The sequence below is a fragment of the Callospermophilus lateralis genome, chromosome 3, assembly GCF_048772815.1.
Source record: "Callospermophilus lateralis isolate mCalLat2 chromosome 3, mCalLat2.hap1, whole genome shotgun sequence".
NCBI classification, from domain to species: Eukaryota; Metazoa; Chordata; class Mammalia; order Rodentia; family Sciuridae; genus Callospermophilus; species Callospermophilus lateralis.
Genome location: NC_135307.1, coordinates 48,698,999 through 48,716,731, shown reverse-complemented (window position 1 = coordinate 48,716,731; position 17,733 = coordinate 48,698,999).

The window sequence follows — 17,733 nt, the reverse complement described above, 5'->3', positions numbered from 1 at the left end:
CAGGATACTATTCATCAAAATTCAGGAAGGAAGGGGCTTAAGTGGAATCCTGTTTGTGGACTTCAGAATGCAGGTAGGATGCTGGCCAAGTCACTGGGGAAATTAAGTTCAAAACCCAGTCAGTCACACCCAGGGTCGACCTGACTCTAGAGTTCTAAGAGTGAAGTTCCCTTTCTACTTTTCTCAACACCTCTTGAAGATGACATGTCAAATATTTCCCCTCCCCGCCCCCAACCAAGAAACAACCTGGAAATTCCCCCCAAAGCGTTGACTGGAAACAGGGAACCATGAATTAAATTGCAAACCTCCATAGTTTCTTTCCCCCCTCTCCTATAAAATTTGTTATGCCTTTGCCTGTCTAATCATGTTCTCGTGTCAGTCCCCACCAACCCCCGACTTTACACCAAGGAGTTGTTATTTTAAAACACCAACAATTTAAGGAAAAGAAAGTAAGGGGCTTTGCAGTGGTTTATTTCGTTTATATATTTAATTTTAAGGGCCTATTGTGTACGAGGAAGGAAGTAGGTGCCCGTTTACTGTGTGCTCCTGGACAGCTGGTTTCTTTGCATGACTCAGGTGATGGGGTATTTTTTGGAATATTAGCTCTGGGCCCCATCTGGGCTTCTTCCTGCAGTAGTTATAAACGCCCAACCCAGTAACCTCTCAGTGCTGCCGAGCACCAACTCCCGCAGCGTCCTTCACGGCTTTTCCTAGGTGGAGGCCAATTCACCAGCTCAAACTGCAATGAACCGTGTGGTAGCGCAGAGCATTGTCCAGGTTTTCTCGCCTTTCCCTGGAGTCACACTGCCTTCTGCCGACACGCGCTTCCTTTGTGTTATGCCTGGCTAATATATTAATGGGGCGGATAACCCGGATCCTTAGAGGAGAGGAGGAGGGGGTTGGAGATGGAGAGGATGGGGAAGGGAACGGAATTATTCTGGTTGCTGACTCTTGGGCCAAAAAGCTCAGTGGCGGACCGCCGGCCGGGAAGGAGTGAATCGAGCTGAGGAAAGTTCACGTTAGGGCACAGAAAGTAAAGGTAAATTCTGCAACAGGTTTTAGAAAGGGTGACCCGATGCTAAACAGGTGTCCTGGCCTCAGAACGGAGTGGCCAGATGCCCCAACGCTGGAAAATCGGATCCTCAAGCACACCGGCTGCTCGTAGGCTGCTGAGTGACCGCCTTCCACGCCCTCCGCACCCTGGCCAGAAGCCCCGCTGCTTTGCGCAGTGTCCCAGTCACAGGTATTTAACAACAACAACAACAACAAAGTAACTGCGTGGTTACAGATGCCCGCTTCACAGACTCATCAAACTCTAGCTCAGCCAGACGCCTTGGATGCTGGGTCTCAGTGGTTGTAAAGACAGACTTTCAGGCAACCCGGCCCGGGACCATCACCGAAACCCCAGATTTTTCCACCTCGGCCCCAAAAGTTATGTCTCCCAGTCGGAGGTCTTAACTGACCAAGCACAGAGGGAACCTTTGAGCTACTTCCACAAGTTAGCGCGAGGAACTGCAGATCCCAGCCCGAGCCCAGAGCCCCAACCCCAAGCCCCCGCGCGTCCCTCCGCTCCCCAGGGCGCCCGTCGCACCCAGCGTGCAGGCCGTGTGTCCTGTCCCTGCCTCCCGGGCGGAGCCCCCACCCCGCCAGGCCAGCCACCCCTCCCACCAGACGGTGCCCGGGCGCCCTGAGACATATGCTGCCCGCAGGCCGCGCGGCCCGACGTGGTGCTCATTGCCGAGGCGGTTCTCAGCCCTTCAAAAGCCCGGGCTTTCTTCAGCCTTATGGGCCGCGAGGTGAACAACAATGCCCAGGCCCCTTCACTTCAAAAGCCGCGATCAGGGGAAAGGCTCCCCCAGAGAATTTTTTTTTTTTTTTTCTCCTCAGCCTTTCATTTCTAGTTTGAAAAAAAAAAAAAAAAAAAAGGCATCAGCAACTCCAGGGCCCGAGCGAGCCTAATGCCCTTTGATGGGGATTGAATTCATTATCTCCAATAACACAATTGTGCTTGGCCAACGAAAAGAGCAAAGCAGGGCTCTATCCAGCCCGAGGGGCCCGGCCAGGCAGGGCGGGAGGGCCAGACGTGCTCCTGGGGACCCGCACCAGTCGCAGTCCCAACCCGGTAGCGGCGTCCGGGGCGCTGGGGGTGCAGACCGGCCCAGAGGCTTCGAGACGGGTGGCGCCTCCCGCTAAGGCCGCACGGGGAGGGGGCGGGGCGGCACTGCGGTTTGATTTATTTTTCGTTTCCCCCTTTGCAACCATCCCCTGAGGGCGGCCCCCGCAGACTGGGTGTTTACTCTCCTCCTTCCCGGCCTCCAGCTGTGAGGCAGTCCCAGGCGCCGGAGAGCGCTGGGCAGAAGAGCCGCCCTGGGCCCCAGGCTGAGCGCTCTGGGCTCTCAACCTCGCGGCCACGATGCCCAACCCCAGCGCCCTGGGCTGGGAGCCAGGTCTCCTCCCAACCTAGCACTGATAAACCTGACCCTCTGGTGAGGCTCTCCCCATTCGCTTCCACGCCAGCTATCCTGGAAAGATGACCCAGGAGCCTGGGTCTGGACATCAGACACCACATCCCGCATCTGGCTATAGAGATCTGGATTCTGGGAGTGATGCACCACCTTCTCCATCCCTTGAACACTGCTGAGACCACGACCCCGCACAAGTGTCTGTGCCCGGGCTCCACTGCCATCCCTCCCCTTTCCGCTACCTCCAGCCCCTGCTTCTCTATACTCATGAGTGCAAGGAGGTGAAAACAAACTAAAGCAGTCATTATAACGTGCTTTATAATTGACCTCGGTATATGTGACTATGAGTGTGTGGGTGGGGGGGGTGTGGAGAGTGATAGAGGGAGAGAGAGACCTGATCACAAATTTCTGTATAGCTTAGTGTGTAAAATACCAGTTTAGGTTTTTACTAAGCTTGATTCCTACATGACCCCCCACTTTCCCCCTCATCTGTGATTGGGGAAAGTATGTACTGCAGCTTTATTTCAGTAAGATAAATAATGATAATAAAAACAGAATTTAAGTACTTCTTTTTAAAACAAGAGCACTTATAAGGAGTGCTCTATGGTAATAACTGTGGATCATTCATTCCTTACCATTAGTCAGGCTAACACAACTTCAAGCAATGGACTCTTCACCTTTCTCTTAATAGAACTAAGAGTAGCACATACACATTACAGGTGAAATATCTGTATCTATCTATCATCTATTCATACACATCCACCCAAACACACAAATAGACATACTGACTTAGAGGAACACCCACAAAACCTTTCCATGTACAGACCAGTCCTCCATAGCAAGGAAGCAATAAATTGATCTGCTGACTTGGGATAAACTGAGAAGAGTGTTTCAAATTTAAAACGTTGAGCTAGGCATTGTTCTCATTAGGAGATTTAGAAAATTTTGCTAATTCCCTTCTCCATTAAGACGAGTAAACTTGGATTGGAGTTGTATCCCCGTGGTAGAGCACTTGTGTAGTACATGTGAGGCACTCGGTTAGAACCTCAGCACCACATTAAAATAAATAAATAAAATAAAGGTATTGTGTTTGTCCACAACTAAAAATATTTTTTAAAAAAAGAAAAGAAAAGAAGAAGAAGTGTAAACTTTACAAATTTACATCATGGAGCTTTGACCTCACCCTCAAATTTTAGGCCTAAGCACTGGGAGGGGGGGGAGAAGAAAATTCCACTGTGGTAGGTAAGGATTATAGAGAAAGGCTTCAGTAATAATAGTAATAGTAGTAGTAGTTATTGTTGTTCTTCTTCTCCTTCTCCTTGTCTCAGAGCAGCATTCTGATTAGAATTTACATAATTTACATTTAACCTTATATCTACTTTTGTGATATCTGTATGGTTTTCATTTACCTCAAAAAAGATGTAAAGCATTTACCTTGAAGATGTTTTGAGTGTCTTGTAAAGAAGTCTATAGGAAAGTCTATTCTTTAAATGAGTTTTAAACTCTAGATACCACGATCATCAAAAGATGAGTGACTTGCTAATTGGTAGTGATGGTGGGGCCTGGGGAAGGAGAATTGCAAGTTCCAGGCCAGCCTCTCTGGAAACTTGTCTCAAAATAAAAAATAAAAAGGGCTGCAGTATAGCTCAATGCTAGAGCATCCCTAGATTCAGTTCCCAGTGTGTGTGTGTATGACTTTTCTTCTGTGTCCTTATGTACTTTTTATTAACTTATTTAAAAGTAAGTTTGACTCATGGTGACTGATTCACTTAGAGTAATTTGCTTCAGTCACTTCCACAAAATGTCTTTTGCAACATCAAGAGGAGATTTAAGATTTGTCTTTAATTGTGGCACACATATTCCATACCTGGTGGACTACCATACTTCCTTTGTATATTCTTTATCACATGCTTAGAACTATTGGGGACAGAAAGGCACATATGTGTGTATATGTATATGTATATAAATATATATATAAATATAACATATATATGATATATCATATATATGTGATATACCATATATATATGATATACCATATATAAGATATACCATATATAAGATATACCATATATATAAGATATACCATATATATGATATACCTATAAGATATACCATATATATGATATACCTATAAGATATACCATTTATATATAATATATACAATATATATAAGATATACCATATATATGTATACATATGTGATGGTAGTGATGTAATTTTACATATTAGCAATTTGAATAAGAGTTCAATGTAATAATACAATTGGATTAAGTTATTTGGGAATTAATTTTTATGATGTTTTGAGGACTTCAGAATAATCACAGTTTAGACCCGGTAAAGAACCATTCTCTGAAAAACAGCAAGTCTAAAACTATCAAAAGAACTATAATTCTTGATATATATCCACCAGCCCACAGAAGCTACAGGGCAGTTCTGTGGTTTATCACATAAATATTTGTCTAGTGCCAGAGTACACATACAGGATTATGTGAATTCATGTGAACAGGGCACCAAAGGATGGATGAATGAATTATTAAGCAAAAGACAGTACAATTTTCATGAAGATGTCTTTGGCCATGGAACAGAATCAGGAGAGAAGGAGATAAAAACCATTTCAAAAGAAATGAGAATTCAGTGTTATCCAAAGTGCAATCACAAAGCACACTTTTAGCCTTGGTATCATTGAATCATGGGGCCACAAAAATTAGTGACAGAAAAGACCCATTATAACTTCTAGTTCACTCATGCAAGATTATTCCCCTTGAAATATTCCCAAACAAGGTTCAGAATAGATTTTATTGTCAAGAACTGAAGGATTGCCACTTCTTGAGTTTATCCATATAATGGATAAGCTCTATATTAATGGTGCAAAATGTTTTTCAACTGAAGTTTTTCTGATATTAAAGTAAAATTGTCTCATATTTCAAGAATGCCTCTCTAAGGATCCATTTTTATTGTCTCAAACTTGTTCCAGATGGCTGGATACTAGTCTCTTCAACACTTTATTCAACCAATCTATACACACTTTAGTGCTTACATAGGATTGATCCAAATAAAGTGCCCCAGGTGGGAAAACACCTTTAACATGTATAAGCATTTGATTTTCTATTATTTATACTAGGAGAGGAAAAATAAAGTTGAACCTGTAAATGATACCATTATTATGAACAGGAGACAAATGTTTGTCCCTTTGTAAGATGTCACCCAAATACCAGGTCATGTAGTCTTACCTGTTAAGTATGACTTATGGTAAGAAATCATAGGATTTCAACTTCTTAAAATGTAGTAGGTCTTAAATAATTAAAAAAAAAAAAGACATAGAAGCCAATTGGGGTATTGGTTCATTTAGAATACATACTGTTTCTCAGTCAAGTGAGGTGGTGCACACCTATAATCCCAACTGTTTGGAAAACTGAGGCAGTAGGATCACAAGTTTAAGGTTAGTCTCAACAGTTTCATGAGACCCTGTCTAATAATAATAAAAATAACAACAACAAGAAGAAAAAGATCTTGGAATGTAGTTAAGCAATAGAGCAGTTGTCTAGCATGTGTGAGGCCCCGAGTTTAATCCTTAATACCACTAGAAGGGAAAAAAAAAAAAAAAAAAAAAAAGGAAAACTGTTTCCTATGCCGGAGAGATTTCACAGTATTTGTTACAGCTGACCTATAAGGAATATGTTATGTGAAAGTTTTATGTGGTAACTAGATCAAGACAGTCTATTATAAAACGTTTGCATTTTAATTCTAGAGATTCTCCAGCTACAGCTGGAAAGCTGCATAATAACTTGGAGTCTCATACTCAGAACTAGACTCTGGGCTCCAAAAACTCAGAATGCTTTGGCTATTCTCTGTATAGGGATCACTGGGCCATGCCATGTGAATGATTAACCCCCTCAGATTACACCTGTCTCTTAAGTTAAAACATCTCTACTGAGTCAGACACTTAGAAAGGAAATGCTGATTCCATTTGTCAAATAATTCACTTTGGAAATATAGTCATAGGGAGAACAAATTGTGAGTTAAGTTGGGAGAGGAAATAAGAAGTATTGATAAATGACACTGCATTCCATTTGCCTAGTTCATCTAATAAAACAGAGTAAGTGAAAGGGAAGATGGAATTGTAATCAAAATGAAAGGTTGTAAGGCCTCAGATAATTCAGGGCAACATTAAAAAGTTGTATAATAATACTACAATCTATATGAATCCATTGAACATAAGATTTCAAAGATACTAGCTTTCTTCAGGTTGGCTGTTGAGTCCTGAGAAGAGCAAGTCCTACCCAATTCTGATTCCCATGATGTAACAACTTATAGTGTTAAATTTTATTTAATTTGCTACCATGATGAGTACAACTTTAAAAATATTGAAAGTTCTGATTTGTTTTCTACATTTGCATGAAGCATTTGTATTTTAAAGCCTTGTATTCATTTAAAATGTTACCAGATGATGCTGTATGTGGAATAGCCTGAGATTTTAAGAATAAACACAAACCAACTTTAACAGAGTAAAACTGAACCTTTTCTATTTTAGTCATCCTCAGCAACAGAAGGATTGTTCTTGTAGCCAGTGTCGATCTGAAACATAAATATATTGTAGAACATGAGTCTTCTCGTCTACACTCAAGAACTTTCTGATAGGATTTACCAAGAGGAGTAGTGAACACTGACTACAGAGCTTCCCACCACCCCCACCCCGCCCTGCGAAAGGTATTTTTAGCTCAGGAAGGTAACTTGATTTCAAAAAGAATGGAAAACAGATTGACAGGAAAATGTAAAGGATAAAAAGATGAGGGAGCTGGAGGGAGGAAGGAATTCCACAGCAGGAGCAGTAAAAGTTGTTGGGCCAAGGACTCCTGGACCAGGGCACTGAGGGAGTGAGAGATGGGGCAGAGGCAAATGAATGGCTGGGGAGAGCTAGACGTTGTGCTGAGGAAGGGCCAGGCGTGAAAAGATTTGGTGTCGTCATAGCAACGAGCTCAGCCCTGCTCCCCCTGAAGCCCATTCAGCTCTGAGCTGCCGGAACACGTTTTTAATTAAAGCGTATAAAAGTTGTTTTGTAAGGACTTCTCCTCATCCGATAGATTTCAAAATGGTTAATCAGGCTTCATCTCCTTTTGATGCTCACAAGAGCATGGGCTACAGCATGCATAGAAACTGCCGCGGCTGCGGCTGCCGCTAAGTGAGTTATCTCTCAATCACACCTAATACCGGGAATGTGCAAGGCATCTAGTTATTTAGATACACGTAAACACAAAACTGAAGTGGGAGTGGGGAGCCCACTTTTATGATGGTGGGTGGAAGCCTTAATTTTCTTTGCTCTGGATACCACGGAACCCTGTCTTTTGGGTGGCTATTGTTTCTGGTGGATGTTCTGTTTAGTTTTGGAAAAATGGCAAGACTTTTCTTCCCTTTGGGAGGTGCAATCCAAAAGCTAAAATTAAGAGTCACAAAATATTTGTATCAAATAGTATTTAATATAGCCTGGGTATTCCAAGAAAAATGTTTGTTTGTAGCACTCATAAAAAGATGGCAGGCCTCATTGCTAGTTTTATTTATTTATTTATTTTTTTGTTGTTTTTTATTTGTTTTAGGGACTAAAAGAACTCTCACTTCTAAATCCTCTGTAAATTCATGATATACAGCAAATGTTGAATTTTGTTCTTTAATAATAGGTAACTTAATTAAAAAAAACCCAGCATCTTTTGTTTATTCACCAAAGAAATTCTTAGATGACTTAAACCTGTTCATCTCCCTTTCTCCTGAATCTTAGCAGATGATCTTGTTTCTAACTTTACTAAAAAATATTTTTTTAAAAAGATGATTTTTACCTGTCATCCATTCCTTCAAATATCCTATATTCCAGCTCATCATTTCTATTTCCATACAATACATACTCCATTAGGTCTGGAAGAAAAAGGATACTGGTCTTTTCTCCAGGACAAAAGTAGCCACTGAACAATTTTATTAAACACCAGAATTAGATGAGGCCACTTTATAATCATGAAGAAGTGAGATTAAAAACAAGACCTCTTTGTAATTTTGTCTAAGCACAGAAAAACAATGTATCTGTGTAAACCACAATAACAGCTAACATTTCCCCCTTCAAAGTTAACAGACTTCTTTGCAAATTACAGTTTTGTTTTAGTCTTTTATTTTTCTACTTAAAATTTATGAAGATTCCCATCATTGAATTATCCCTGCATCCTGACAGCTTCCAGTCCAAAGTTCAACTTTCTGAATCCTCCCACAAAGTTATCTAACACAAGCCCCAATCCTGTGATAAGTCCCTTCTAACACCCACTTACTGAAATGCCACACAGTTCCTCACGGTGTGTGGTCTTCCTTATTTCCACCAAGCAATAAACCCAACTTGTTCAACTATAGGTGCTCCATGGTTTTTGGCTAGATATTCATTGATTGTCTCTTTGTTTCTTTGTTTCATGGCTTGAACTCCCATGTAACCAGATAAAAGTTACTTTCTGTCTTAAAAACAAATAATACAAGATAAAAGAACAAAACAAACAAACAAAAAGCCCTCCTATCTATACCTGTCCACAAGGTATTTCATGAATATTCAATGTACTTAAATTAAAGCAAGACATTCTCTCAGTAATAAGGCACCCCTCCTAACTTCCAGATTTTTCCTCATTCTCTTAGTCATTCAGGCTTGAAAAGCCATAGTAGCCATTGATTCATCCTTCCTATTGTGCATACATCTGTAATCAATTAATACACCTTGCCAATACTTCCCATTACCACAATCTCCTCTTTCTTACCATTTGAAGGTCATGGTGTTAGTCCATGTAATGTTGAAATAGCCTCCACACTTTCCTTGGCTAATTCTTATCTGTAGACCATTTATAGCCTAGTATTCGCTTTCACTGAATGCAGATGATTCGGAACATCCTGAGGCTAGAGTTTTCACAGGGGTAAATATCAGGGATTATATATGAATAAATATCAATATTTCCTCCCCTAAAAATATAATGCCATCTTAGGTTGCACATCTAATGGTAGAAAGTAAGGGTGCACTGATTGGTCTCTATAGGCTCATGTATTGGGATATGTTTGAAAAAGTAAGGTGTGTTTAGAAGATTCTGGATATGGATGAGAACTAAAACATTCCATGTGAAGAATGGTTTAAATTGAGGATATTTGGCCAAAGAATAAAACCATTCTGTCACAATTAGAGGATGCTATGCTTACTTCTAGCATGTATGAGAGAAACTAGCACTATTTATTACATGTGATCACAGAGGACAGCATAAGTGCCATATGGTGGAAATCAGAGGATTACAAAATAGATTGAGTAGTCTACCTCAGGAAATGGTGAGCTTCTCAAGATTGAATGTTGTGTGTAGATTAGATGACCCATTTGGATAAACATTTCCCTCGGGTTTGTGCTTTATTTACTTAAGTGTGGTCATATGAATTTTAATTACAGTAGGTATGTTTGTTTTGAACAAAATACAATTTTTATGTCATGTATTCTATTTCTGGAAAACAGTCAATATTAATTTGTCTTATCTCACATATTTATTCCTCCCATTATTCTTATTTCTTCCTAAATCATCATGATTCTGTCTGTGATCACTTTCCTTTTACCTCTTCAACTTTCTTTAGGATTTCTTTCAGTGAAGTTCTGTAGGTGATATTCTTTCATCTTTTGCTCAACACTTATGTCTAGGTTGTTGATTTTGTAATTTTCAGAGCTTTAAAGATGTTCGATTTTTTTTTCTCTGAGAAGTCAGCTGTTAGTTCTATTCTTATTTTAATAGTAATAAGTCTTTTTATTCCATATATTTTTTTGAAGTCTCCAGTGGTTCCAATGTCAAGATCATCTCTAGATCCAGTCCTGTTGGCTATTTTATCTTTTCACATAGACTATTTTTTTTTCTTTTTAAGGTGTATTCTATTTTCTAAAAAACTAAATGCCAGATATTATATGTAAACAACAATAGAGACTGAAGTAAATGACCAACATAGTAATCCCTCTTTTGTCAGGTTATTAGTGTGAGACTTACATAAATCTGGTCAGCATTTAAGGTAAGATGGATTTTGTTGTTGCCATAGTTATATCTTCGATGAACAACAGACTTGAAATTCTTCCATTGAACTGCCACATGTTTCTGGTGCAAGACCCAGGAGCTGGAGGGTTTTTTCCTTCAATTTCCATGCTCCTCCTTCAGGTATCAGCAGGTTCTCTACACCTGCAGAATAGGAGTCTCTTTCCATGTTTTTGTTCCTCTTCTACCAGTAGATGGGAGGATATGGGAGGATAGTTACCTATTCCTAGATAAAAGCTTCCTGGGGAGAAATAGGAGGGTTTCTCATCTCTCCTGTTCCATCTCAGTCTTAGGCAAGTGCTGTGCATCTGAGCCTCCTCCAATAGCAGACAGTCTGGCCCTCCTAGACAGCACAGGGTCTAGAGCACAGGTGGACTCCCTGCTCTTCCTCCAAATTGTTCCTTATATTGGCTGGCTATCATAATTGTGGGTGAATTTTTTGTATCTTACCAAGTATCAACCAACCTTTGGGCCTAGGGATGGGATGGTTCCTGCTCCTCTCCCAGTGGCAGACAGCTATTGCCTCAAAGCAGGGTCAGATTCAGCCCTGACAGTTGAATCAGTAAATGCTCCAGAGGGAAAACAGCCATGAATACAGGGATCATCCCAACATGTTTTTCATCTCCCCCAGGATCTTGGCCCTCAGGGCTTGGCTGCACTGGTTGTTCTCCAGAGCTTTCAGATTTTGTTTTTACTTTGTATTTTGTCCCGGTTTTATAGTTATTCTCAGTAGTGAGCGAATTAATCTGATTTGAGCAACTCTGTTATAGCCAGAAGCAGAAAGTATTTCCTTATTATATTCTAAACCTAAGTCCCTGCTCATCAAGTCTTAGTGATTTCTATGCGGTCCTTTTAATTACTTTGTGTTCAAGGCCTCAATTTACCTTATTATCCCTATTTTATGGATTTATGGTTTGGCATATATTTTAAGAGTTATGGTAGCATTAATTTTTCTGTAAACTTTAGTTGATTAGTCAATAAAGATCATCTAGTTATATACTATAATTCTAGAAGACTTGAAGATCTTGAAACTATTTAATCTAGTATGTTTGTTTTACCTGAAGGGCAGAAAGCCACAGATCAATATCTTCATGAAGAGCAAACCTTCACACTTATAATACAGCTCAGTGGACAGGATTCCAATTGGACGTTATACAGTTTGGATTAGATTATGTCCAAAAAGGCCAACCCTCCTAGCGAGGAAAGTTGCATAATTAAATATTTAATTCCAGCTAATATAATAGTTGAATAATTCAAAGGATAAAAAAACACCCCTGGAAATGGATTTGAAGCTGGGTTCCAGAGAGTTGGAACCATGCTGGTGGAAGTGAAGAGGTAGAATATTCTAGAAGTGAAGAACATTTTAAGCTAAAGATTGTTGGCAAATGATAAGAATTTAGAAGATCAGGGAAGACCTGGAAGTGTTAGTATGAAACAACTGTATAATGTCTACCAGAAAAGGAGAAAATTGGAAAGGAATATAATCTGAATTTCTGTTCAAAGGTAACACATGTGGTATGGATTGGAAGAAGGAAGTCACTGGGGTGAAGTGGGTTTTTTTAGAAGGAAGTTGTAGTAGGTCACCAGATAAGTGAGTTAGTAATGCATCCGTGGCAACTGAGACTGAAGCTCCAGAACAGGAAGCAAGGACTAGAAGAACTAGGAATCAAAGACATTGGTAAAGAAAATGTGTAGATGTAAGCCTTCTTCAAGTGCTAAGGCTCTTGCTGGAAGGATTTATTTCACTGACAGTGTACAAGTGGAAAGTGATTATTCACTAAGATCCAGGGGAAAAAATTCATTGCTATCATCTATCACTAAGTAACTGTGCTATAAAATATGAACTTCCTTATTAAATATTTCTAGAGGCAGAGGGTAAAACTACTTTTCTTAGGAAAAGTAGTTTACTTCCACTGTTTCCATTTCTATATTCACCTTTTGGTTCACTGCAATCTGGATTTCTACCCTCATTTTGGTAGAAATCACTCTGATTAAAGTCACCAAGGATTCCTTAATTGCCAATCCCAATGGCACTTAACTCAAACACCATCTCCTTTGGGAAGTTTTCCTTAATTTCATAGAAAAGACAAGATCTTCTTTCACCTGTTCTAAAACATTATGAGCCTCTATTACGGCACATACCATACTGTTTTATAATTATTTACAGCTATGTTATTCCTTCTGGATTGTAATTTTTATGAAGTCAGAGACTGTCTTATTCAACTTTGTATCCCCATCACCCAGTATGGATGGTATTGGCCAAATCATTAAAAAAAATAAATGGTAACATCCCTCCATTATCCCTTTCAAACTTCTGCAAAATATTCTTGTTGAAAAAATATCAACAACTTCTAAACATAATCAAAATAAAAGCTGACTTTAGAACTTCCAAATATATGTAGAATAGGACTATTTCTTCTGAGAACATCACTTTCATCTGTCCTTATACTATACATTGTCTGTATTTGTAAATCAGTAAATGATTAATATGTAATTAAGGCTTAGATATTTTATAATAGGTCCTCTTATCCCCTAACCCTTACCCATTGTAGTTCATTATCTGTTCTTTTTTTTTTTTTTTTTTTTTTTTTTTAGGTGATTGTGATTAAACTCAGAGTCTCACCTATGCTAGGAGAAGGCTCTACTTCTAAGTTACATCCCAGCTACATTATCCATACTTCTTGTGACTCTGTCATATTGTGATTTCATTAGGTAAGGACCGTATTAACATTTTAAAAGTGTCTCCAATTAGATTCAAAGACACACAGAACCCAATTGAAATAAATACCGTATATGAACAAACATTATTTATAATTTTGGGGTTTTGTTTAGTAATATAGCTCATGGTTAAGTAATATTGCTCACGGTCAATGAAGAAACTTGATATTTTGTTATTGTAACTGTTTTGTCACATTCTCACATCTTCACTCTTGTCTAAACACACACAAATACATACACATAACTTTAATCTCTTTTTTTAAAAACCAATTTTGTAAATACTTTAGGATTTACCAACAATGATGTACATGGCTGCTTGGAGTTACCTTTAGTTCTTTCTCTCTCTTTAGCTATTGTCAAGTTGTTTCTTCCCATCATCTACAAAGCCCACACTTTTCATTCTTATCTTTAGTCATGTTTAACACCTACCTTTCACCCTTATACTTTGCTATCTTCTTGTTTATATATTATTTTGATCATTTTACTCTTGTGGAGGATATTTCTTTGATTATCTTATGGTAGGATTATCAATGAATGATAGAACTATATAATCATCTACATATACCATGAAGATATTCATCCAAAAAATTTAAAGTACTCTATAACTAAGCTACATCTCTAGCCCTAAGGCTGTTATCTTTTTTAAAAGTTTGTATCAAAATCACATCTAACACAGTACAAAGTCCAACAAAACAAAGAACTTAGAGTCAACTCATTGTGGTCCCACATTAATTTATAATTTCCATGAGGAAATCTAATATATATTGTGAATTTAAAGGATGATGGCAGTATATAATCAAGTGCTAACAAGTGGTAGCGATTAAGCTTCACTGATCGTCACATGAGAGTAGGCTAGAATGGAACCAATGTTTATATGTGGGGCTGAGGTGGGGAACAAGGATACTCGGATTTGATATTACTTGTGTTTTCAAACTTGTGTTATTAATGTTCTTGTGTCCTAAGTATATTAGATATGTATTCCATATCTATATTTTAAGATCTATCCAAGTAATTTCAATATTATCATTTAAATAAAACATACCGTGAGATAACAAAATATGCAATCAAAGGAGCCTGTAAATGTTTTTGTTTTGCTTTACTTTTCCCTTTTTTGGCTAAGAAATTTCAATTTAATAATTCTGAGGATAGTTATTTTGAGAGGGGTTTAATATAGAATACAGATAGATATATTTTAAAAAACATACTCTTTTTTTCTTTTTCTTTCTCTCTCCCTCCCTCCCTCCCTCCCTCTCCTACTCTCTCTCCCTCTTTTTTTTTTTGCAGTACTGGGGATTAAATCCATTTTTGCTGAATGTCACTGAGTGAAATTTCTACTCCTTTAAAAAGATTTAAAATTTTGAGATGGGGTCTCACTAAGTTGCTGAGGTTGGCTTTGAACTTGTGATCCTCCTGTCTCAGTCTCCTGAGTCACTGGGACTAAAGGTGTGCACTAATGTGCCTGGATGTGTTATTTTTTTGTTTTGTTTTTGTTTAGAATATCTAAGATTATTAGAGTTTAATTTGTGATTTTTCCCTAACTAACAAAAGTCATGAAAGGAAGATCATTAGTATGATACAAGTTTTATGAAAGATGCTATTAAAACCTGTTCTCCTAAGAAATATTTATTAAAGGGCAAATTAAAATATTTTACCCTTGAAATACATTCCTTGAAATTTATAAATAGGCTATTATGGTGGGAGTATTTGCTTTTGCCTCTGAAAAGGAACTATTGTAACATCTATGGATTTTAGATGCATATTAAGCATTACAAAGACTTTGCAAATGGTCTGAAAGAAAACAGATTAAAAATTGAACTTTCAAATAGTATCTCATCACCATTCCTAACCTAAACTTTTCTTCCAATTATTCCCCACTTCTCATGTAGTATAAACTATGCAAATATGACAATGCTAGCTATCAAGAGATTCTTAGAAAAGAAATAATTAATAATAATTAATAATAATTCTTAGAAATTATTTTCAAGGAATATAATTTTTAAGAAATAAAATACTCTTTATGGTGTACCTTAAAATAACAAAATTAACAATGAAGATGTATAAACATAAACTGGCTGTGCATTTTTAACTTTAAGGGGATCCGAATTAATATATTACATAAGATCACCTATTCTTAAAGCAAAGTATAGTCATTTGCCATAATGACTTTAATATGTTTCTTTTCTAAGATAAATTTTAAACTCTGGAAAACAAGATTTGGAATTGAAAGAGTTAAGAAAGCATGAAGCAACAGTAACTCCATTTAGATAAGGGGATAGAAGGGTGGAGCAAGGGAACAATACACTAAAGTGCTTTTCTTTCACAGATCTTGGTTCAAATTAAGGTTAAATTCCAACGTAGGATGTATTTTCCTCATATGGAGTCTTAAAGGACATGCCTTTGTTTCCAGCTTCCCAGAGAAGATATATGTTAACACACACAAAGCATTTCATAATAAATTTAACTTTTATAGAGTGACTAATGCCCTGTGGAGATAAGGCAGACTCTCAGTCACCTGTAGATAATCCAGGCTGAAGAAATTATGCCCAGGGCTCATGGACATACTTTATGCCTTTGGAAAGCATGGCAGCAACTTGGTAGGGAGCAGAATGAGTCTTGGTTTTTAAAGTCTCCTTGGAATGACGTTCCCTTCCTCACTATGAACACAGTTTAGCATTTATGTACTTTGGAAGGACAAAGAGGTAAGGTTAGCCTGCCAAAATTTGAACCTGTTTCTGGGAACCTGTTAGGAGGTCAACTGTTATAAACTGCAAAGAAGAGAAACTATAAAGAGAAACTGCAAAGCAGCGGTACATACTAGAAATTTGGGAGTTGGCCTACAAAGAACTGTATTAAAGCCTGTATCCTGTTTCTTCTTCCACGTCTCAGGTGAGGCGACATGATGTTAAAACTTCACAGAGTATTTTTACTACTCACTCTAACCAGGCTTGGGTGAGTTTGGGGGTGGGAAGTGGAAGAGCATGGAAAGAGGCAGTTCTTTTCTGCTCAAAATAGTCTACAGTTAACAAAAAAAGAAAAAGAAATCTTTAAATTTTTTCTTGGGGTCTTGCTAACAACAATAAATTTATTAATCTACCTTTTCATTCTAAGAAAAACAAATAGTTTCTTTATATAAACAGTACTTTTCTTTCCCCTTTCCCTTTCTTTTGCTTTTACATTATTCACTATTAACTAGAGACCTAATTCTTAAGTATTTAAGCTTGCAAAATGTTTCTGAATTTATGGTTGGGTAAATTTTCTGATGAACATATACATCCCCTTTCCATATGCAGATCCTATTGACTTCAGTTGAAGGGATAAAATTAGTCTGTGGCATGCGAAGAAGAAATTCCTTTTTGAGAGGGCAACAAAAATCTATTAGATCAAGCATATCAAACACATCTGACTATACATTATACAACATTTTTTTATATCTTAAAATTTGTTCTTGGTGAAAGGCTTAGGAAATCTATTTCCAATTTAAATAAAATAGAATAGCAGTCTGCCTTCCTCCCTCTTTCACTAAAAAAGCTGACAGTGACATAGAATAAACTTGATTTCAAGTTACTTTGTGAGAACATTTGAAACACACATTCAGTTTATCAATCTGTAGGTCACTAATACTGATCATAGACAAAATCAAGCATTATCATTTATCATAAGCTACTCTTTAGAGTGTCCAATTTCCTTCTTGTGCTCTGAATTAAATTTTTTAAAAAATGTCTTCTGTCTTCTTTTATTAGACAGTGACTAATAGAAAAGAACTTTTCTGACTTTGAAGTGCTAAATAGGGTAATGGAGCTTCTCAGGGTGTTAATACCAAACTCAGATTTCAAAAATTAATTAGCTTTTTGGATAGGAACACCACCAGGGGGCAGGTGAATCCAGGCTAGGTCCAAGGGAAGAGGGTCTTGGTATTAGGAATTCTTGTCAAAAGAGGGGGACAGATCAAATGAAAATTAGAAACAACTCTAAAGATAATATTTCTTCATGAACATAATCATTAGACCTACATCACCCATGTGAAATTTTATTCAGATGCCCAAAGATATTAATTACAATGTATCAAGAAAATATATGAAAAACACCAAACCAATGTAAGTAACCCCACATTGAATGCACTTACTATGTTTAAGAAGGCCAATAAATGGTTTTACCAGAAGAGAACGACCTTACATGAAAAGAAATTAAAAACTTACTACAGAATAATCAGGTTATGCTTTGGAAACAAATTACAACCAGATAGACAAAGGATCAAATAATTTTAAAAAATGAGAAGATATTTTTGCTTCAAGGTGATCTTAATAATAAAAATTTCATAACAGAAGCATAAGTTTTGAATAGAGGCATAGCAGTATTTTTCCCCATAAAAAGCCTGAAAATTAATTTTAGAAAAGATAAAAACTACTGCTTAAAAAGGTTATTTAAAGTCTTATTTTTAAAATTCATCAGAACTCAAACTTAGCCTACCAATAGGAAGCAAAAAC